We start from the raw sequence: 25070 nt of genomic DNA on the forward strand, positions 1-25070 counted from the left end.
GTCCCCTTTGCCTTTAATTTATTGCAACACAGTTCCCAGGAGCACATTCCTAAATGTCTTTAGTTACTTATAAGTTTCACCTTATTACTAGGATCAAATAATGATCACTTCACACTATTAGAGTGATATCATCAATCTTAGCAGGTGCAGGGGTCAAACACCAAATCTGGAATGTGCGAAGTAAGGTGGGTGGCACCCACGACCACTACTGCAAGCCTAATTGTTCAATCTCACTCAGAAAGTTTGTGGGAGTTTGATTGTTGTGGTCATCAATGTGTCATTTCAAATCAACTTGGACAAGCAACTCCTTGGGTTATTACCTCTAAGATTTTATTCATGATATTGCATGCTGGATGTTAAGTCCAATACACCACCACTGTTGTGCATATTTTAGAAAAGTTTGCTAAGATTTTGCAAGTAAGCATATCTAGACCATCTAAGTCCTACTGCAATAAACATGTGATATGTACATCTTCATGTGTCACAATCACCAATCACCACTGCCAAAGCCAATCTAAAGAAAATAATTCTAAACTTAAGTGGAAATGCAGTAGAGGGTTGGCCACAAAGGATGCCTTGACCAATTTTCTGTTGGTACCAAGAAGACACATACTTTACTAGTTCACATGTTTCATACTTCCCATTGATGTCTTCTGAGTGATCTGCAGTATAACATTAGCACTTTAATATGTCTTCCTGTTGCGACTGGATTGCAGCTTTGTAATTTTCCTCACCCTTGTTTAAAAGTGTTCCCCTAACCTGCAACACTTACCAATTAAAGGGGTGTTATGTAATAAATGTAGTCATATCTCTCATCAAGGAGGGTAATCCTCACTGCTAGATGTAGGCCAGTATGTCCGTTTTATCCATGAAACAATGCTATATGTCATCCGATGGGAGATATTCCAGTTCACCAACATAGTTACACATTTAGAAAAGTGGGGGCCTGTCCCCTAAAAGTGTCATTTTCCAAGTAGTACATTGCCTGTGCATTAGCTCAACACCCTCATCACCACAGTTATTGTTCAGTGGATAAGTTGTACACTGTGAAACTAGAAATGTGGTAATTAATCCCAGCCAATACATGTGGCAATCGTTATATAATCACTGTTAGCATATATTCCTTTGCCCACATTGTTTTCTGTTTACTGCTAGTAATTTAAATCTGGAAAAGGCTGGGAGTAAGAGGCTGATTAGGAACTAAACTCAAGTGCAATACAAATTGAAATCATCCTGGGGATGATTGCACACAGACTCAGACTAAACTCTCTAGAATGTGATATGATGGCAAAGTTACAGGCCTTGGATTGAGCAGTCTTGCATCAGAATCTTGTTATTACCACTTGAGAAAATTGCTTGTCTTATGAAAACAAATTTCTCATTATTCCTTTGTCATCATCATCATCATAATAAACTTTATTCGGTCCATCAATGGACCATAAAAGCATATACAAGAAAACATAATCTCTGAATACCATAAAATACAGTCATCAAAACAGAGATCATAAGAAAAATTGTGCAACAAAAAATATAAATACTTACTCTTGCCCAATGACAGTAAAAATGCCTTTGAAAGAAAACTAAAAAAAAATATCATGGTGAAACAATCTTAAAATTCAAATCGAATTGTTTTCTCAATTTATCTTGTGTTATGTGTGAACCTGGAAACAGGCCAGTACCCCAGTATTGTTTTGTATTAAGGTGAGAATGTTTTCATGGCTGTAAATGGGATAGTTGAACGGGATAATGAAAAAGATTGTACAGTTTCCTGCCTTAATGCTCAATAAATGCACTATCTAAGTGCCACAATAAAGTACAATGCAAATTCTCTTTATTTGCCTCTCTCAGAATAAGCGTGTTCCTGAAGTTGCTTGTGAACGGCCCCTCCTGTGCTGCTAATTACAGCTCCCTGTTACATAATGAAATAATCACACCATACCCATCATGAAGCGAAAAAGGTAACTTTATTAAGACAGGTTTGTGTTAATCTTTGTTACCTTGAACTTTAACATAACGTCAACTTCGTCAATACATCACAAATCCCTTTCCGCCGAACAATTCTCAAGGTGTACCAACCGTTACTAGTAAGGTCCCCATATCTGACCTCATTCTTTCATCTTTCATCTTTCATTCACTGTCCTACTTGTGTTCCACCAGGCTCTCTCCCTCTCTGTCTTTGTCCTGTTTCAAAGCCCCAATCATTGTCTTCCCCTCCCCTGTGCTTTCCTCCTCCCCCCAAAGGGTGGGTATGACCGCATCTGACTCTCCATCCCCCTAAACCACCGTATGCACCCATGGATGCTCAAACCATGTCTTACCGTGGCATAGCTCAAACCTTCACTCATACCCTCAAAGAATGTATGGTGGTTGCATGTCTCACTTTTGCAACTTTCCTTGCCTGTCACTGGTGAAAGAGTCATCAAGAGGCTGAACTCCTGACCTTCCTACCTTAAATATGCTTCCTTAACACCTGCCCCTTCCCCTATCCATGGTCTATCCCCTACTCTGTCCTTTCCTGCTCCATCTCATGAAGCAACCCAGAGGGAGGGTGGCTTCACCTGTTTCTCCCCCAGGTCTCTTCATTGTGAAATAATCATACACAATACCCATCATAAAGCGTAAAAGGTCACATTATTAGGACAGGTTTGAATTATTGCATATTAACTTGAAAACAACTTTAATATAGCATCATCTTTGTCAATACATCAAATTCCTGACAAACCCCTTTACCCCAAACAACTCTCAAGGTGTTCCAACGGTCCTCCACAACTCCCCATACCCAAACGCATTCTTTCATCTTTCATTCACTGTCCTGCTTGCATTCCCCCAGTCTCTCTCTCTCTTACCATATCAAACATCCTCCAATCAAGCCTTCTGTCCTATTCCAAAGCACCACACACCATCTTCCCCTCCCCTGTGCTCCCCTTCTCTCCTCCGAGTTGTGCATACACCTGCATCTGACTTCTCCATCCCCCCAAACTACCCCCAATGAGGAAATAAAAACATAGGACATATTGCTGCCCCCACCAACAGTATACCATGTGCCTCCTTACTCCTAGGTTCCTCTGCGCTGTACTTTTTCATCCCATTCCCTGCGTCTGAGCTCCTCAAGTGTCTTCTTCTGTGGATTCCACTCAAAGCTCCTAAAATCCCTCCATACCAGTTGGTAACTTCTCCTTGCCTAGCCAGCAAATGATCTCTCAACCATGTCAATCCCTTTCACGCCCCTCATGCCTATAAGTCATGTGGTAAGTGCATCTTCTTTTTCTCCACTCCCGGTGCCAGCATACAAAATCTTTTCTATTGTGTGCAAGATAAGGAGTCCACTATATTCACTCCTGTCATATGTTTGGTCCAAAAAACAATGTGCAGGTGTAAACAAATCAATATAAACAGTTGCAAAAATTGTATCACTCTAATGTCATGAGCCTTCTGTTTGTTCACCAAATACATCACTGCCATGTTGTCCATGTTAAACATCACTGTTCTGTTGGTCTCACCCCACACCACTTGTGCCATGACCATCAGAAAATCAATCAATCAATTAATCATAGCATTTGTAAAGCGCACTACTCACCCATGACGGTCTCAAGGCGCTGAGGGGGGGTGCTGCTATTGCTTGAACAGCTAGTCGTGAGGTGTCTCCTGAAGGTTAGCAGGTCCTGTGTCTGTCGCAGGTGCATAGGAAGACTGTTCCATGTCTTGGCGGTGAGGTGGGAGAACTATTTGCCACTGGCGGTTGTTTTCTTGGTGCGTGGAATGGTGGTGAGGAGCAAAGCTGGCGGGTCGGGGTGTAGAAGGAGAGTCGTCTGTTGAGGTATTCTGGTCCGGTGTTGTGCAGTGCTTTGTGAGCGTGAGTGAGGAGCTTGAAAGTGATTCTCTTGTTGACGGGGAGCCATTGCAGGTCTGTCAGGTGGGCTGTGATGTGGCAGGAGATGTCCAGGATGAAGTGTGCGGAGGCGTTCTGAATGAGTTGCAGTCTTTTCTGGAGCTTGGCCATGGTTCCAGCATAGAGGGCATTGCCATAGTCCAGTCTGCTGCTTACCACGGCTTGGGAGACCGTCCTTCTGGTTCCGGTGAGGATCCATTTGTAGATCTGATGATGCATGCAAAGGTTGTTGAAGCAGGAGGAAGAGACGGCGTTGACTTGCATGATGGCGATGAGTCCAAGAAACAAATGCATCTCCCCTGTCTCAACCAAAGTTCAGGCCATTTTTTAGCACTTAACCACCCCTTGCAGAAAAGGCATCAACATATGCTCCAGTCGCACCTGCCAAACCGTGTTGTCTTCTAGGAACAACATAGACACGCCATTGAATTCCTCAAAAAAATTTCTCCCGATACATATGTCAGTTCTCACTGCCAATGAAATTCATACTTTATGATGAGGCAAACTCACCCAGGACAAAGCCAGGCTAAACCTTTCGCAAAAACACCTGTCACCTCTTACCACCCTACAGCAAAGTTCAAGGAACCCAACAGCTTCTGTTCCTTCCTCAGTTCCAAATGGCACAAACCAATCACCTTATCCCAAAACTGTCATATTTCCAGTATTTAGCAGAGCGGCATCCTCGCCACCAACTCCTGCATGTCCAATTCAATGCCCAAAAATGTCAGAACCGTGGACCAGCCTTCAGTTTTCTCAGGGGCTAACGGGACACCTACCTCCCTTGCCAAGTCTTCAAATTGCTGCAATGCTCTCAGACACTCACCTGTATTCCCCCTGCCAATGAAAAAAAAATCATCCAGATAGTGGGAGACCTGTTTATGCCAATTTCTCTTTGAAAAAAACTACTGCAAAACAGTACAAAAAGTCTTGAACAGTGCACAGGATATGGCACAGCCCCTGGGTAGAACCCTATCCACCTAAATAGCCCCAACAAATTGAATTTCCAACAAAAGGAAATCTGCCGGATGCATAGGGAGTAGTTGAAAAGTGGATTTGACAACAAATTTGGCCAACTCGGCACCCTTCCCACATTGGCACACCAGCCTCATAGCGTCTTCCACTGAAGTGTGTACCACCTTTGTATCCTCCGTTACAACTAAATCATTCACTGAAGCCCCTTCAAGGGTGGACAAGTCATGTATCATTCTGAACTCCCCTTGTGTCGTCTTGGGAACCCTTGATAGGGGGATATATTCAAATCCGGCAGGGGACTCTAACCAGCGTAGGAGCCCTTATGAACAGCCTGGGTTTGATATCCTCTCCCTTTGGGAACCCTCCACTGTTCCCCAGGACTGGCCAATGTGCAAAATTGTGTAATGGGATGCCTCACACCACTCTTAGAGCACTTGTGCTTGAATTTGCAAAGCTGCCTTGAGCCAAACCCTTTATTAAGGTTCCAGCATGCCCCCACATTGGGTCCTGGACTTTTGTGAACATTCCCTGCCCCCTGTTGTGCAGGGCAATACTGAAAGGGCCAGTAAGTGATGGAAAGGCCACTCACCCTGTGGGTAGAAGCCAGCGGTTGAGTGGGAGACATTCATTGCAACCACAGATCTGAGTCGACATCCCCCTATGGTTTTGCAAGATTTAGACTGACACTTGCCCTGAACTCTTCATCATATCTAACCCATGCAAAGCCCCCACAATGCATCTGTGCCTTCCAGATGATATCCATGTAACTGAACAGTGCTATTGCTCTGACCACATGCATCTCACAACAAATACTGGCAAAATCAGAATCCTGACATCAATTTTTCCATGGTAATAGTCACCCTGGCACGTGGGCCAATTCCCACTACTCCTCCTTGAAGCCCTCTTTTGCCCCCATGCAGTAATTGGAAAACATCCACATATTCATGTTTACAAATCCGTTTTTTTGTCTTGTCCGAAATGTGAGACCTCAAAGACATCATCAAACCCATGTAGGATCGCTTCTTCCTGTGTTGAGCCCCATCCTTGTGCTCCTCACCTTCTTTGACGTCTGTTGATTTAACAGCCCCTTGAATCTCACTTTGACTTTCTTTCTCACTCACTGTTTCACTCTCCTGTGCTTTCCTGTCCCTGTTCTTCTCCCCTGCAACGGCGAGGACCGCTTCTCCCACACCAACTGATTTGCAGCCCCTTCTACCCGCTACCACGTTTCCTCTGTCCCATATGGATCACAATTCTTTTGTACCTTTAGGCAATCTGTTTCCTTCACCAGTCTCCTTTGGGCTTTCCCAGTAACTACCGGGCTGCTTTTCTTTGGTGAACCCTTTATCCGTTCTTGACCTCTAAAAAACACAAACAGCACTCCCAGTGTCCATGACACCAGATACATCATTCCACTCCTGCTGTGACTGTGCCTTCGTGCCATCATCGTCTCTCACGTTGCCATCCTCTCATTCATCACTGCCCTTGCCATAATCCAAAACCAAATCATCTGCACCATACATTTCCCAGTCACTTGCACCCGGTCGCTCATTCATGCTACACCTCCTCATAGGTACATTCTTCTCATCCATACTGTGCCTCAATCTGTGGGCCAATTGTTACTGAGCCTGTGACGTAGGAAGTGCTGTCAATGACCCTCCATCTCTTCAGGTCAACATTTCAGGGCCACTTTGTGACCCATCAGCTTAGCCAACCTTCTCCCAATCTCACGTGTTGGCACTGTCATCCTTAACTCCTCCAGGCTGCTCCAACCTGCAGGGTTTCCTTCACCACCAGCCCCACATGCCACAGCAACTCTCCCTGTCCCTGCTCAGCCATCCTCCATGTCTAGCACCCAGAGCCACTGCCCCCTTAGGCCCCTGCACTTACCTGCAGCCCCCAGTCCCTTGCCCCTGCTCACCCCCTTCCTGCATATGTTCATAGGGCCCTGATCCAAATTCACCTCCCCTTCTTTGTACAACTTTTAGCATCCTCCCTCCGTGTCTCTCAACAGCTGATGCTGCTCCCTTATCTTAGCTTCCGTATCCACCCCTGCCACACTGACGTCTGTCTCCAGCCCAGTCCCTCTGGCCCTTGCTCCTTGCCTTCGCCACCACAGGGACTACACATCCTATAATGCCACCAAAGATGCCCTCCTCCTGCCCCTGGACTCCCCTCTCTTCTTCTTCCATGTTCCCTGGCTGCCCGCTGTGCTTGCTGCACAATCAGGGCCTCCCACCTCTCCTACAGGGCTCCCGCTGGGAGCCAGGCCCCAGAGTCCCTCCTCAACAGTACACGTGGGCCTCACTATAGCGATGCTGGCTGGCACACCAACAGAAGAGGACGATCTCACCTCCTCACCACCAAATCATGGGCAAGCCGCACTCTCTGTCTCTTCAGACTCCACCTGCCCCCACAGTCACAGGTAAGCTCTGCCTCCTGCAAGGGGGCTTCTTTGAACTGCTGCTGGTGGCATGATGGTTTTCTTCTCCCATCCTGCCTCCCCTGCGACCTGCCCCGAGGCAGTGAGCAGGCCATAATTGCAACTGGCACACCACCCGAATCTGCCCGCAACCGGTGCATCATCCCCACCAAAACCTGGTTCAGGACACCAGGCTGGAGGAGATCATCCCTTACTGCATCATATTCCTGCATCCTCACTTCCAAACCTCTTCAGCTTTGCAAATCTCCCTGCCGGTACTGGTGAAAGAGTCACCAAGAGGCTTAACTCCTGACCTGCCCTACTTTAAATATATTTCCCTAGCTATCCACCCCCTCCCCTATCCCTAGCCTATCCCCTACTTTGTCCTGGCCTTTTCCATCTGACAAATCAACCAGGAGGGTGGCTTCTCCTGTTGCTCTCTCAGGTCCCTTCAAAGTACTTACATGTTGGTTGGTGTCCTTAGCAATTTAACAGCTTGTAGTATTCTAGATGGGACTTTTTTTCTGTGGAAATTATCACATTTTCCTATCATTTCACTAAAGTTTGTCAGGTCGCTGCCTCACACACATTTGTCACAACATGTTCTTACTGCACACATGCATAATTGTAGGATGGGCATGATTTTGGGTAGGTCTGTTGTATCGGGACATTTTCAAATATGTGTGAAACATCTGTCGCCTTTTGTGTGCTATATGTGTTGGGTGTATGTTTCCCTGTTTTGGTACTGTCATCTTACCTTCGGTTTTGCACAGCAGGTGCCAGTTGGTTTACAATCTGCCCAGACACATCACCTGTAGTTGAAGGAGTGAGTTATCTTGTTTCTGCCGTTTGCATTGTGGGTATGCGCTTGTATAACTCATGTAAACATTTTCCTTCCAATGTACCTACCATTCCCTCCATCAATTGAGGGATTTGTGTGTAACTGACTTTGCAGAGCGCCATGTTTTAACTCTAGGGTGGACGATAAATGACGCAGTTGAAGGGGACAATCTCCATTGTTTTTTTCAAACTCTAAAATGAGGTTCTATGTCTCCAGAATAAACTTTATATAAAATACAAAAGTGCTTGATGTTCTCACACAGACAGCAATTCTCCCAAAATAACTTTCGTGAATTTATTGCATTGAGCATCATTAATTCAATAACTCTATATGTAGCAATGCCGGCATGAGATCCCAATACACTGTTGGATGCTAATGTTTCCATGAAATGGTGGTAGATCCAAATTGATAGACACTAAAACCATAACGGAACATATCAACACAGGATTTGCTTGATCATAGAGCTCCTTTTTTGTAAATGATTTTATCTTCTGTATCGATATTATCTCCGTTGATTATATATGTACAGAGATTAGATATGTGGTTCCCAGGCCTCAAAATAAATAAGACTACCTGCCATTCCAAAACTATTGTTCTAGCTTACTATTGTCCAAAATGTATTTTTATTAACTGCATGTTCAATGAGCTGCCATACAGTTTCATTACAAGCCTTCGTCAAATAACGTGGGGCCTTATTTAGAATACTCCATGACAAATGTGGTGAATATCTCGCCTGCGGTATTACAAGTGCATTATTTGCTATGGCACTTTTAATATGCTGGACGGGGTATCCATCATGTTTTAATCGAGTATGGTATCAGCCAAAGTCTAAGTAAGGCCACAGTCTTCTTCTATATTCATTTTCTGCCATGTAACACAAGCATCTCTTTCTGAGATATGAAATGACCACATTTAAGGAGTTTAAAGAAGATCTCGGTCTATTACACATGCATGGGCAAGAGGGAGAAAACCGATCATAATGTCGTGTAAGGTGTGTCACCCCCTTAGTTTAAATCAATTCTGCCTGCTAGCACTTAAAATACATTGCTTTTACCCCTTGCATTACTTTTACTGACATTACTTAAGTATACTCGTACTTTAACTTTTTCTTATGGACTTCATTTTTAAGTTAAAAAAATAAGTATTTTAATGTTAGTGTGAAAGTCAAAACTAATGAAAGGGATATGAGCTTTGTGTATGTTCACTAATCATTTTTCCCCCAAGTAGCACCAGTACAGATCGTGAAAGAAACAGATGTTGTGTCAGAGTGGATTATGAAAAGGATTTGTGCATGTACTAAACGTGAGGTATATGGATAAGTTATATGGTGTACATACATCTCCCCGGGTAGAAAACATTCAATTGGGGGCATGCCAGTAGAAATAATAACCACAGATTTCAGTGGGTCCTTCATTCATAGAGGTACATCTGTACTTGGTGCAGGGCTTAGCTTAGATGTCATTGCACTCCCATGGGTGCTGTGAGGGGTAGGAGCCTACTGATAGCAGCAGACCTCAATCTTCTCTGCCATGTCGCTATGGGTGTCAGTACATAACACAATAGAAGGTGAATGCCTACTGCTTAATTATACATGTAGTATAGCTTTGCTTTCCTCTGCAACTGTGAATCGGGGCTTGTTGTCCCAAAAAAATGAGCAAACATTTGCAAGGGGGAATTGGCATTTCGAATATGTGTTCTTGTGCACCTGTGATTAGTAGTCTATATAATTAATGAATATGAAATATGTATTTGAAACTTCGGGCCTTATTTAGAGTTTTATAGACAGTCACATATACGCAGATGTCGTGCTCATCGTATTGCAAGTGCATTATAGCCTATTACACTTGTAATATGGCAGACAGAATATCTGTCACGTTTTGATGGAATATCCCATCTGCCAAAATCTAAATAAGGGCCTTAAACGTTTACCAGATATTGAAAGACATTAAAGATACCAAGGCCCGTATTTATACTTTTTTTGCGCCGCATTTGCGTCGTTTTTTGACGCAAAAACGGCGCAAACTTGCAAAATGCCATTGTATTTTGTAGGTTTGCGCCGTTTTGCGCCAAAAAGCGGCGCAAAAGCGGCGCTAAAAAAAGTATAAATACGGGCCCAAGGCCCGTATTTATACTCCGTTTGCGCCGAATTTGCGTTGTTTTTTTCGACGCAAATTCGACGCAGAACTAACGCCAACTAACGCCATATTTATACTCTGGCGTTAGACGCTTCGGGCGCCAAAGTGCCCGGAGTGTGCGTCATTTTTTAGCGTGAACCCCTTCCTTGCGTTAATGATATGCAAGGGAGGCGTTCCCGTCTTAAAAAATGACTCCCAGGCCTTTACGTGGTATTTATACTCCCGGGCAAAAATGACGCCCGGGAGTGGGCGTGGCCAAAAACGGCGCTTTTGCGCCGCTTTTTAACGCCTGGGTCAGGGATGGCGTTAAGGGACAAGTGGGCTCAAAATGAGCCCAGAGTGCCCTCCCCTGCCCCCAGGGACCCCCCCTGCCACCCTTGCCCACCCCAGGAGGACACCCAAGGACGGAGGGACCCATCCCATGGACATTAAGGTAAGTTCAGGTAAGTATTTTTTTTTTTTTTTTTTGTGGCATAGGGGGGCCTGATTTGTGCCCCCCTACATGCCACTATGCCCAATGACCATGCCCAGGGGACAGAAGTCCCCTGGGCATGGCCATTGGGCAAGGGGGCATGACTCCTATCTTTACAATGATAGGAGTCATGTTGATGGGGGATGGGCGTCGAAAATAAATGGCGCAAGTCGGGTTACGATGATTTTTTCGACGTAACCTGACTTGCCCCATTTTAAGACGCCCATGCGCCATTTTCCCCCTACGCCGGCGCTGCCTGGTGTACGTGGTTTTTCTCGCGCACACCAGGCAGCGCCGGTCTGCTTGCGCCGGCTAACGCCATTCAATAAATACGGCGCCCGCATGGCGCTTCAGAATGGCGTTAGCCGGCGCAAAACTTTTTGACGCAAAACTGCGTTAGCGCAGTTTTGCGTCAAAAAGTATAAATACGGCCCCAAGTGTGTAATGTACTGCTTACTCTCACAATGGGATTTATTTAAAAAACAGAAGAGAAGCCTGGGGGTTTCTTACCCTCTCTATGTAGTTCAGTTTCTTTATTTGGATTTATTTTATTTCAAATAAGTAAATCTCTGTCAAGGTTTTCCCCTCACATCCGGCAGACTTGCTTCCCTAATCAACCTTCTAACTAGGGTAAAACCTTGACAGATACACTTCATTCTGTTTCACACTGGATTTCGGAAGACAACCCCCTTTCTCTTGACAAAAACCATCCTTCTGGTAAATTAGTCTGCTTGATCTCTTTTCCCAAATGCCTTCAAAGTTCACTGAAATCGGTAAACCTGGACAAATATTGATGCTTTTAACTTTCTTCTAAAGTAGTTTCCTGAAACTCGTTTGTCACCAACCAAATGTATTTCATGCTTCTCGGGTGTACGACTTTTTTACTACCAACATTTATTCCATGTCTCTTATTTTCTATATTGCATGTCCACCTTATCAACTCTTTCTGCGTGTTCAGTTCTGGCACTAAACCCAGTACATATACGTTGGCATATAGGAATTACAACCCATATACCCTCCTTGATATTGCTCGATATATGTGAATGCCGTGTGCTTAAAGTGGCTATGTGTCATTACTTCAACCATCAATAAGCTGCTTGACAGTAATTATACCCAGTTTCTTCTAACTGCTCTCAATTCGATCTCTTGTCCCAAACATAAATGATTAGATTACCTTGACCTGCCAACGCTTTGTCCGCCAATTCCTAAACCTAAACATCACAATCTTAACTTGACCTCAGCACTTTTATGTTAACCATGATCCTAAAACGAATTTAAAGACGACTATAACATTAAAACTACCTTGACCCTATCACCTTCGTGATAACCCTCATCCCAACAATAACTGGTACCCTAATTACCTAATAGAGCCGAACCTCTAACTCCAATTCTAACTGTAAACCTAACATTAATCCTGTTTCCAGCCCTAATGCTAAGCCTGACCCTAAACACCACTACTGTAACTATACTATGAAATTATATTAATATTTAGTACATTACCTTAAAATTTTAAACATGACTAATGATAATACAACATAAGCATGAAGTTTTATTTGTATTAAAGTTATACATTAATTTGAATTAAAATAACAATTTTTATTTTTAAATCATTTGTAACTTGTCCCTAATCCAAAAATCTTGAGAGTCAGGTCCTCTCTGAATGGGAACACAAGCAACTTAAGACTGGTTTCGCCCTGTAACAGATTGGAATGCTACTCTGAGAGGGTGCCAGTCGTTAGAATAATCTGTGCCATTGGAATGAAGCTACACCACCTGAAGAGCCCCAGTCAGGGTGCAACCAGTCTTGGGTTGCTTGTGTTCTGCTTCAGGGAGGTCTGGCCTGGCAGTTCAGGCTGGACTGTTCCTACTGGGGCAGGATCAAGACTGTCTGGTCCAAACTGAGGTGTCATGATTGACAAAAGAACAACAGGCTGGTCCAAACTGAGGTGGCACGGTGGACAAAAGAACAATAGGTTGAATTCTACTGAAGCAATTGCAAGTGGTTAGGCAAATTGCAAGCATTCCTCCCATCAGCTTTTTGTTCATGACATACCACCATAAGTGTCAAGGCTATGACCAGACATGGGCCCCGTGCTCACTGCACCACTGCAACCAAGCTACACTCAACTAAAGAGCCCCTATCAGGGTGAAAGCAGTCTTGGGTTGCTTGTGTTGCGGTCCAGGGAGGACCTGCCTGGCAGTTCAGGCTGCACTGTCACTATGGGATCTGAGCAAAAGACCAGAGCATAGATTAATTTGCATATAACCGAATTTCCCTAGCGGTAATGGGGCTGCTTTAAAAAAAATAAAACATTTGAAAAACTTCAGTGAGAGGTGGCAGTGGTCTCCCCAACTACTGTACCCCCAACCCCCACAAGTTGTCACCCTGACTGACAAGGGGAGTACCCTTTTGAAAGTCAATTAAAACCCCATTTTGGAAGTCAGTACCTGATCATTGGTTTGCAAACAGAATTAAGGTTGCAAACCACTGCTTTGTAGGTTACCAAATTGCAATTTAGAAGGAACACCCCCATCATGCTTGTTAGCGCGTCTGACCTTAATAAGTAAAGGGGACGCAAATTGGTGGATGAACCTTTTGACTACGCTTAAGATGTTCCTACCATGTATCCGGTACACACAGATCAATAATCAATAACAATCAATAACTTTAGCGATCAATAAGAGTCAGTGTTTATCACACACCATGACCTTGCAGTCATGAATAACCACACCTTTATGTAAAAGTTAAAATATTTATTTCCCTATATGAACAATGATAAGGTAATGTCGGTTAATCTCAAAATCAATTGATAAACATACAGAAACAACACTGGCTGTCCGAAGCGGGAAAGAAACACAACCTAATCAAGCCTCGAGCTACTACACATTCCAAAGTTACAGTGCAAATTAATAGCAAGAATAACTGCACAAGCGATATGACATACATTTAGATTCAGCAAAGAAAATACATCAGCTGTTATTTCATCTACCAAAATTTAGCAGTGAGAACCCTTACTAACATCAGATAAGAATTAGCATGTTTGGAACAATTTGGAAAACATCTAACCATGGCTCTTATCAAAATAGCGTAGTTGGTACCTAGAAACAAAAGCAAATAGACATAGCAATCAGAATCATAGTAATGATAGTCAATATACCTATCCTCAGTTTGGATCAGCAAGCTGTCACAGTCTTTGTCCTCAGGACATCAGTCTTGTCAGCAAGGCATCAGGATTCGGCATCAGAGTTCAGAAAAGGCAAAGTCTTTAAGCAGTAAAGTTAAGCATGTCTCTTCTCAGGGCGGAAAATGGGTAAATTGGACAAATTGCAAATGCTGTCCTCTTCTCAGTGCAGTCTAGCTAAGTTAGATTTCCTAAAACTACTTCCCAAGTCCCTATTGGTTAAGGGATCGCATGTTCACACTTTGTCGAATAAAAATAAAACTTCAAATCTACATTTCTAATAGTACATAGTTCACATATCGATGATTGGCTCCTCTTGTACTGTTCTCATCATCCGGGTCGTCAGGTAACAATATTGTTGCAGCTTATACTCCAGTCAGAGTCTCCATTGTATTCTCCTGAGAAAGTCAGTCTTACGTGCATTACATAAAACAATGTTGCATTAGCTAGTACAGCATCTTCTAGCAAGCAGTTCTCACAAGAAAAGCTTTTAGCTATGAGCACATGGATAGTACAGTGGAAAATCGCAATTTAATTCTCTAAGCAGACATTTTACAAAACGCCTAAGAAATACAGCTTGACACGAGGCCGTGCAACTAGGCCAAGACCTCCGCTAAGGTAAAGCCTACAATTAATAAAGCTAATACATAATGCATAACCCTTAATAGGCAATATTACTACATTAAGCAAACATAAACGCAACATTTCATATTAATAAGCCATCAATAAGTACACTTCCTGAACATTGATGGCCACTCACATGGTCACACTTTGAAATGCTTGCATTATTTTTCTCTAAGATTATTACATTTTCTATGCAAATTCAACACTCAAAATACATTAATATTCATTAATAATTTCATGAAAAACTCAGCGTTAACACGCCCCTTCAACATTGCTATATGGTGATCACTTCTAAAGACATTTTGTGATTTGGGGTGTGTGACTACAAAAAGCCTTTGTACATGTGTCACTGGACTTTTTAAGGGAGGGCGATAATTTTCATTTTTGATGTTCTAAGAAAATTTGACTGCTATATAGATGCAAATAACTCTTTCAACGTTTAAGGGTGAAAGTTACCACTAAGCAGAAATAAGATATGAAGTCAAGAACGCTGTGGACTCATTGGCAGTTGGCTTTGAGCATTAGCTATTTCTATTTGAGGCAGCAGACACTGAGATGTGCTCGACGATACATTCAGTGCGCCCTGCCAAAGCAGACTTTACGACTTATCTGTCTGGTATTTGCTTCACTTACTCCATATGCAAAGGAAAAGTAGGACCATGAGTGCTAGAATTAGAAGTGACATGTGCAAGGCTGGAGTGAGAACCGAAAGCAGCCTTAACAAATTTGGCCATCCTAACTTCCTTGCTGAATTGTTCTGGCTTAATTCCTTCCTCGTTTATTGATTGTTAATCAAAGCCTGTAACAATTCTGCATGGCAGGACATTCAAGGAAACATGAAGCGTCTGTACAGCTATAGAATGACATTTTGACAGCACATTGGTCTTTCTCACCTTTGTTCACTACATGTACTCATCTTACTGGAGGGCTAGTACAAGACAATGATTCTAGAAAATGTTGCATTATGTACTTAGTTGATGTTGGGGGTGATGTATTTTGTATGCATGTGTGAAATTTTAATTCAGCCAGAATAATCGAAGTAATAACAGTAATTTCACGTCACTATTGCGATGTGAAGTTACCGGAAAATACACAATTATGCCCGTTCATGGAATTTGGGGCAAAAATGCCTGTCCTAGAGCACAAGAACAGAGTATGAGTGGCTGTTGGATGCTGCTGTTTCAGGTTTTGTTGTATTTAGGACACCCCGTGTTTATTGTGGATGCAGTGGTGCATTTTACGCTAAGAAAATAGAGCTAAATGGGGGCTATGTTCCTCGAGAATTTCCGCATAATTTTACATAGTTGTGCTGTAATTTTGAGTAAATACACTGCAATAAACTATGGCCAATATTTATGAAAAGTTAGCGCTGCCTTAGCGTCATTTATTTTGACGCTACAGCGGCGCTAACTTAACTCCATATTTATATTTTGATGCTAGACCTGAGGAGTTAGCGCCATTTTTAGGAAGTGCCAACCCACTTTGCGTCAGATAGCTACAATGATTTCAAGGTAGGCGTTCCTTTCCTAAAAAGGACGCTAGCCCTCTACCGTCATATTTACCTCTCGATGCTAAAATGACACACACTAGGAGGCGGAGCCACAAAAAGATGCTAGGGCCAAATTTCAACACCTGGTCAGACAGGGCGTTAAAGTGCTGTTATGCACATTTCCAAGGGGAAACACCATGGAATGGGCACATAGAGGCCCGCTCCAACCCCCAGCACCACCACCACCCACACCACAGGGACACTACTTGAAGAGGGAGACCATCCCAGGTAAGTCTACGTGTGTGTGTGTTGTGTGCCACTGGGGGTCACTTACATGGGGCCCCCTGGCTGGCAGTGGCTGTGTTGGGGTAGTCCTGGGGACACTTGTCCTCTGTGTTGGACATTGAGGTTGTCCTAATGGCTCCTGTCACTACTTTTACAGGCATCGTTTTATGGCTTTAGTGGGCCAAAAATGACATTAGGTGACTAACGGCAAAATATTTGCTGCTAACCAGTCTAGCTTCATTTTTGGCCCACTAGTGCCATCTTCCCTAAAGCCATTCCACACTGCCTAGCATCTTTTTCCAGACGTTAGCCAGTTCTTAGCACCATTGTGCGTCTTTTTTTAAATATGGGGCACGGATGGAGCTAGGGAATGGCGTAAGCTTGCACTATATTTTTTGACACACAACTGCGCTAGCACAGTTGTGCATCATTTTCATAAATATGGGCCTACGTGAGATACTCTCACACCAAGGGGCATATTTACAAAGCCCCTAGCTCTACCATGCACCGCCCAAGTGTATTTGTTTTTACGCTAAGGTGAGTTAAGGAGGCTTTTCTCCTGCGCTGTATTTACAAAGTGAAAGCATTGCACCACTTTGTAGCCCCTTACGCCACATTATGCCTGTGCAAGGCATAATTTATGCAAGGAGAGCACTCCGACGCAGGAAGGCCAGAATAAATGGCACCGTGAAATTTGCAACATTTCACTGGACCATTTTTTCCATCATTTTTAACGTCTGCTCAAAGCAGGCGTTAAAATGATGCACCCATTTTAATCAGTGGTTCTCCCCGTGCTTTGCTGCACTAGCATTAAAATATTTGACGCTAGTCCAGCAAAGTGCCACAATATCATCAAAAAGTTTTGATAACCATTGTCCTAATGGCTGCCATGGTGCGCCGTATTGTAAATACAATGCAACTATGGTGTCTTTAGGTGGGGCAGGGGCAACGCAAGAAAAGTGGTGCATTTGGATAAATGCACCACTTTCTTGTAAATATGCCCCCTAGTGTTTTGTGGATTGTAATTGATTTACCAAATAATCTAGAAGCAGAAAGTGTCCATTGTGATTAATCAGTGGTTTCCTTCTTCACAAGATCATTTAAGGTTAGGAGTCAATATGGACTTGATTGTAGTATTTGTTTAAGATTAAGCTATCCTTTTGGGCAATACTTTATGAAAAGGGCCACTGATATTACATTGTTTGTATTTAAATGACAACTTGGATGACAAAGAACATTCATCGACTATATCCGAGTAAAATCTTTATTGCATTATTGAACAGTTCCTACATTTTTTAGACATAGATTTGTGGCAGCACCTCCCAACATGATCGTGAAAAGATGTTGCAGAGGATTATGCAGGACCCGAGGTAATAATGGGCATTTATTTTTTTTACATTCTCTGGTACTATCATGTCATTCTTTAACAAGGTATTGCAAGCAGTTTTATTCGCCTTTAAGATATTTTGGGGCACACAATTCCAGCAAGAAATCTTGTCTATTTGTTTTTAATCGTTGAAGAATCAGTTGTGAATGGAAATAACCGTGCCAGGATGCTATCCTACAGAGTCCGACGTACAATTGTGGGAACACTGCTATTTCACTTAAGGACACGGCAAAAGTGAACTCGGATCCTTTGGCATTAATAATATTGAATGCTAAGAAGTTATTTGATACAGGTATTTGGAATTTGGTGTGGAACATATCAAGAAGGAGGGGCTTTGATGAAACTTTATATAATGGATTGATACTTGGACGAAATGCCTGAATTACAATTTGAGCATGAATCATTACCCCATCTCTATCTGCCAATGTTTGCGGCAGGGATATTCTCGCCCCTAAATACAGTTTGCAGGCTATCGAACATTGTCTAAATGAGCGATGGGGAGTGATGAAGATATTGCACCAGTTTGCTACATGTTGGGTTATACATGAGCTGCTACTGTTTTTTTTAAAGATCACACTCCAATCTATGTACAAAGCCTGCACCGGAGTTCTAGCATTGTCCAATACCACAGATAGACAGACAGGATAGATAGATAGATAGATAGATAGATAGATAGATAGATAGATAGATAGATAGATAGATAGATAGATAGATAGATAGATAGATAGATAGATAGATAGACAAACAGACAGATCAAAGGTTACAGGGATGTTTCTTAAGAAACTATAACTTGTTCCCTAAGGTAACTATAACTCGCACCCCCAGCATACTCAGTTTTCTCATCAATAATTTTATTGCAAATGTTTCAGTGATATTATCAATTATGTCATAGAAGATGCCATGATAGATTAAAAAAAGGGGGGTAATTAGCAGTGTATGGCAGGGGTGCAAGTTTTAGTTACCTTAGGGCACAAGTTATAGGCCCATATTTATACTTTTTGCCGCAAAACTGCGCAAATGCAGTTTTGCGGCAAAAAGTATAGTGCCAGATTGTGTCATTCCAAAGCGCCAGCCGTGCGCCAAATTTATGGAATGCCACAAGCCGGTGCTAAGCTTGGGCTAGCTTCAGAAAAAATTACTTTAGTTGGGTGGGGTGGCAGTACGGGTGAAGGAGGTTTTGCCTCAACAAATGACCCTAGACTGGTCAGAGGCAAAAAATGCCGTTAACCAGCCTAGCGTCCTTTCCTGGGGCAAAACCATCCATACCACATGACTCCTGTCTTATAAAAGACAGGAGTCATGCCCACCACCCCAATGGCCAGCACAGGGGACCAGTGTCCCCCTGGGCATGGCCATTGCACCCAGTGCCATGTAGAGGTGCCCATGTCAGGGCCCCCAATAGCACTTAAAATATATATTTTAAATACATACCTATACTTACCCTACTTACCTGGAATGGGGTCCTCCATCTTCTGGTGTCCCTCTGGTGTGGGTAGGGATTTTTCCTGGGGCCCTTTCCATGGTGTTTAACCATGGAAATGGGTCTACAGGTCCCCTAACGCCTGGTGTGACCCAGGTGTTAAATAATGGTGCAAAGCAAGCTTTGCACCATTATTTAGCCCCTCCTCCCACCTATGCATTATCTTAGCATGGGGATAAATATAGGGCTATGGGGTTAGCACCATTTTTTAGATGGGAATGCCTACCTAGCATCTCATTGACGCAAGGTATGTGCACACATCCAAAAAATGATGCTAACTCCAATATTGTGACGCTAGATGTGTATAGCATCAAAATATAAATATGGAGTTGAGTTAAGGTATTGCCAAATTTGCGTTAAAATAAAATGACGATAATTCAGCGCAAACATAAATATAAATATGCCCCATAGTTTTTTTAGATAAGTATAACTATAGCTGATGAATTTCTAAGGTTTTGTGTATGAAAAATCTGAACCGAAACTATAACGTCCCTGTAACCTTTGTTTTTTCAATTAATTTCAATGTTTTTTAACATAAAGAAATATTTAATTACCATAGGTTAATTCAGCCTCTGCCGAGGATGGCCTTCGGCTCTGTGCAGCAAGGGGATTGGCCACAGGGCCTGGCCGCTCGACCAAACGCCGACTGCAGCCAACCCCACGCCACACATGCTTTCAGCCATGCGTGGCAGGGGGTTGGATGCAGGGCCTGGCCATAGGCCAGGCCAACCCCCAAAAGAAGTCAACCTAGGTAGGGTGCACACAGCTCCCCCTCTCCTGGCCGGTTTTGGGCCCTGGGACCCCATGCCCTGTGGACTAACACCTTTTTTAGGGGAGGGGTTATGTCCCCCCCTCTCCAGGCCCAAACTTGGCCTTGGGGATCCCATCCCCAGGGGCCCATCACTGAAATTATGGGGGAGGGGGGCACACAGCCCCCTGCCACAAGCCAAATTTGGCCTTGGGGGCCCTATCTCGTGGGGCCCGCCCAGTAAATGGTGGGTGCCCTGGAGCTCACCCAAGGCACCCACTTTATACTTAAAATGGTAAAGGGGCATGCTATCCCCTCCCTGGGCTGATTTTGGCTCTATGGACCTTATCTCCTGGAGCCCAGCCTTATTCGTAAGGGGAAAGGGGCATGCTGCCCCCCTCATTGTTCCAATATTGGCCGTGGAGACCTCATCCCCCAGGACCTGGCAAGTATGTTACGGGGATGGGGCACACAGCCCCCCTCACCTGGCATATATTGGCCCTGGGACCCCATCCCTTGGAGCCCAAGCAGTGAATGGAGGGTGCCCTTGATTCCACCTAGTGCATCTATTTCATATTTGAAAGGGGGAGGGGGCACGCTGCCCCCTCCCCAGGCCAGTTTTGGCCACAGGGACCCCGTCTCCAATGCCCAGCCTAATTCTTGAGGGGGAGGGGGCATTCAGCCCCTCTCCCTGAGCCAATTCTTTTTCCTAGGGACCCCATCACCTTGGGGCCTCTCCACTAAATGGTGGGTGCCCTTAAGCCCACCTGGGACACCCAGTGGCTTTTTGTTGGAGGCTGTGGGGCAAGCCCCAATGCCCTGGTGCTTGCACTGATAGGGAGCAGCAAATAAATGCTGCTCCCTGCGGGTGGGAGCAATTTATTTCATGCATTTCTTTACCTGCTTTACAGGGGGGCAGGGAAACAGATGAAAAGTCCACTTCCATTGAGCTGGAACATTATACCTGCTCCCTTCCATTGGTAGCGGACTGACTGTTTGCTCTCACTTGGCTGGAGCTTTAAATTTCTCTCACCAAGAGAAAACAAACAGAGGTTTCCCTGCTCACACTACTGCAAGCAGGCAAACAGCTATGTCCTCGGGTCAGGCACCACAGGATATAGCAGGAGCCCGGCTCTGGTGGATGGGGTCCCCAGGGTCATTACTGACTCCGGGGGGTGAGCCATGTGATCCCATACTTTCTATGGCATGGCCAGGCTCTGGGGGTTGGGGTTCCCCTCCTGCTATATGTGTATGTCTGAGCGCAAGAAGGTGGTGGTTCCTGGGACTAAAATCAGAGAGGGGGGCCATGCGCACCCCCATTATAATGATGAATTCACCCACTCAGAGCTTGGTCCACATGGGGAGTAAAACCCTCATAGATATTAGATTGGGAAAAGTGTTTTGGACCCCCCCATTCCTATTTGTGCCCGCTTATTGAATCACCTCAAAACTTTACAGACCTTAACTTTATATTTAAGACCACTTTTTTCCATAGTTGGTGCGTTTTTTGTTTTGACAATAACTTTGGGGTTGTTTGTCGAATCTTCACAAAATTTTCAAAACTAATACGGCACTCACTTTAGCTGGTTTCTTGAAAGTTTCAGGGTGATCCGCAAAGCAGGGGCTGAGACAAAGGGGGGTCTCAAAACACTTTTTCCCCATTATGTGTTTATGGGGATTTTGCATTCTTTAGACACAGATACAGCCCGAACCAGTGATTGGAATTACAACAAATTTGGCAGGAAGCTTAGTCCGTAGATTCAGAGTTATTTAAGTATAAAAAAATATAGATATATAGGGACGCAAGTCTTCATCGGATCCAACCCCCCAGTGGTTCCATGGATCGGAGGGAAAAGCACGGCCCTGATTAGATGGCCGCAACCTGACAGAAAAGTTGTAGCTGCCATTCTGATTGTTGCATCAGCTGGGGGGTGGGAAAAAAACAATGCAAAACACGTAAGGAGTCAGGAGACAGGTATCCTGACCCGATAGGACACATAGAGGAGTTCCTTAGGGACTGCTTGTGGGCCAAAAATTGCCCAATTTCTTTTTCATCTGATTCATGGATCTGCGGATCCACCAAGGAGCTCAGCATGGCCCTCTGTGTAAATCTGCGGTGTATTCGCAGATCCAGAAAAAAAAAGCCACTGCATCCAACTAAGGTGGATACAAATACACACATACAAAAACATACACATTCACTGAAAAAAACAAAGGTTACAGGGATGTTAAAGTTAAGTTGATGTTTTACCCGTACAAAACCATAGAAATACAGCAGTTATAGTTATAGGTATACTTATTTGAAGAAACTGTAACTTGTGCCGGAAAGTAACTTTAGGCAATGAGTTAAAGCTTCTTAACATAAGTATGACTAGAAGTATAACTATAACTGCTGAATTTCGATGGTTTTGTACAGGTAAAATCTGAACTTAACTATAACATCCCGGTGACCTTTGGCTTTTTCAGTGAATATATATATTGTTATGGTTAGGTTATGAATCTACACGCACAAAACCATAGATATTTAATTGCGGATCCACCACAATTTCATGTGAAAAATAAAAAATACTGTTTTTTTGCCCTGGTGGGGAACCATCCCCTGATGCACCCTTTTCTTTATTTTTACAAGATTTTTTGGGACTCGGCTAAGTCCAAGTCCTAAAATGGTTGCCAACATTTTCTGGTTGAAGTGTTGGCAGTCAATCAGATTTAAGCACTGAAACTGTCAGATCAGTTGAGGATCTGCGTCCCTAGATATACAATTTTTTTTTCAGTTAAATTCTCTAAAACCACTGAACTGATTTACACCAAATCCCAAAAAAGCATGCTTTTTAAACCAAGAGCAAGCTTTCTGCCAAATTTGGTGTGATTCCGTCCAGCGGTTCGGCTGTAGTCGTGTTCAAAATCCCTAAAGGAAGTTGCATGGAGAAAACATGTTTTGGGACCCCCACCCTTTTCTCTGCCCCGCTTGACGAATTGCCCCGAAACTTTCAAGACAGCACCTGAAGTGAGGGGCAAACTATTTTTAAACATTTTGTGACGCTTCATTAAACGGTGCCAAACTAAGTCCTAACTATAACTACCTACTGGTGACCGCAAGTAGGTGATATATAGATATATATAAATATATATATATGATATGGGTGATGTAATATCTGAGGTAATTGGCAGTGCATGGCAAGGGTGTGAGTTATAGTTACCTTAGGGCATGAATTATAGTTACCTGAAATAACACTAACTATAAAAGTTGAATTTCTATGGTTTTGTGTGTGTAAAATCTGAACCTAACTATAACGTCCCTGTAGCCTTTGCTTTTTTAGTGAATTTCTAAGTTTTTTTTTTTTTTATTCTATTTTCTAACTATAATGTCCCTATAACCTTTGTTTATTTCAGTGCATTTCTAGGGTTTTTTACCATTAAGTAATGTGCTAATAGCAATGCATTTTGGATATGGGGTTGGATGCAGGGTGTGGCCTGGGATTGTGCTGCCCCAACTCAAACTTGCTGCTCCTGCCCCCTCCTCCTTGACTTCCATTGTCCACTGCCATTCCTGCAAGCCCTGAACAGTTAGCTTGCTGTCCCATCCACCCTCTCCCTGTTGTCCAAATCCATGCACCAGCCCCCTTACTGCTGCCTGGCATGCTCCAATGTGCTGCTACTGCTCGCCACTGTCCTCCATTTAGTTTGATGACCCTGCCCACTCTTCCTGCCCTCTGTTACCTAATTATATATCCCATTATTACCCTCCTGCATAGCCTGTGTGTTTAGCTTGCTGCCTCTACTGTCCTTCCTCCTGCCTTCTGATGTCTATGGGCATGCTCCTGCTCCCTCCTTTTTGCCCACCATGTTCCATGGACCTGCCACTGCCCATCCTATCTACGCTGAGTGTTCTGTTAAACTGCCACTTGCCCTCTTGCCTGCCTAACATGATCAGATGGCTGTCACCTCTCCCTACCACCTCTACCCTGCCTGTCCGAGTTCCATGCCCCTGTCCCGTCCCTTCTGTCCTTCATGGTCCATTTTGCTGCCACTCCCTTTTGCTCTCCATGCTCTGTTGTGCTGCAAGAGCTCCTTCAGCCTGCCCTGCGTGGTCTGTTGTGAAGCCTCTTTCCCTGCTCTCTCTTGTCTGGGCCCAGTCACTGCCCCTCCCTTCTGTCCTCCACGGTCCTTTGTGAATTTCCCAGTCCCCTCCTTCTTGCCCACCATGGCCATTGTGCTGTGACGTATCCTCCTGCTTGCCATGCATGGTCTTTTGTGCTGTCACAGCCTCTCCAACCTGCCCAGTGTGGTCAGCTTGCTGCCCATGACCCCCTCCCACCTACCCTCTGTTGTCTGTGTAATTTCCATTATAGTCTCACTGTTGCCCTTCATGGTATGTTGTGCTTCTAGTCTAGTGCCCATCCTGCCTGCCCCCTATGATCAGCTTCCTGTTCCTAATCCCTTGCCTCCTGCCCTCCTTTTTCCATGTGCAAGCCCCTATCCTCTCCCTTCTGTGTTGTTTGGTCCATTGTTGTGCCCCTCCGCCCCTCCTGCCCTTCATGGTTCGTTATGCTGCAACTGTCCCTCCTGTCTGTCAAGTATGGTCAGCGTGCTGCCCTTGCCTCTCTTTACCATCTGCTGTGTTTTGTCATTGCATTGCCCTGTCCCTTCCATATTGCTTTCCATGGTCCATTGTTCTGCACTGCCGTCCCGCTTGCCCTCTGTGGTGTATTGTGCTGCTGCAACCCCTGATGCCTGCCCTGTAATGTCAGTTTGGTGCACCTGCCCATCTTCCTCCTGCCCTCTGTTTTCCAGGTCCATGGCCCTGTCCCATTCCCCTGCCCTCTGTAATCAAATGTACCATGCTTGCCAACATGTTGAACTTGGTAAGAGGGAGATTTTGAAAAAACAACCTGGGGATTTGATTTTCCCCCTTGACTTACATTGAAAGAGAGAAGATTTTAGGCAGGAGACAGATAAAATTAAGCCCTTTTGGGCTTAAAAACACCGGGAGTGTCCTGCCTGAATTGGGTCTACTGTCATGTGCATTGCATTCCGAATGCCTCTTCCCTCTGCCCTCAATGGTCTGTTATGTTGCCACAGCCTCTCTTGCCTGTCTTGCATGGTTGGTTTGTTGCCCCTGCCCCCCTTCCCCCTGTTCTCCA

Source organism: Pleurodeles waltl, chromosome 8 (assembly GCF_031143425.1).
Source record: "Pleurodeles waltl isolate 20211129_DDA chromosome 8, aPleWal1.hap1.20221129, whole genome shotgun sequence".
In the NCBI taxonomy this organism is placed as follows: Eukaryota; Metazoa; Chordata; class Amphibia; order Caudata; family Salamandridae; genus Pleurodeles; species Pleurodeles waltl.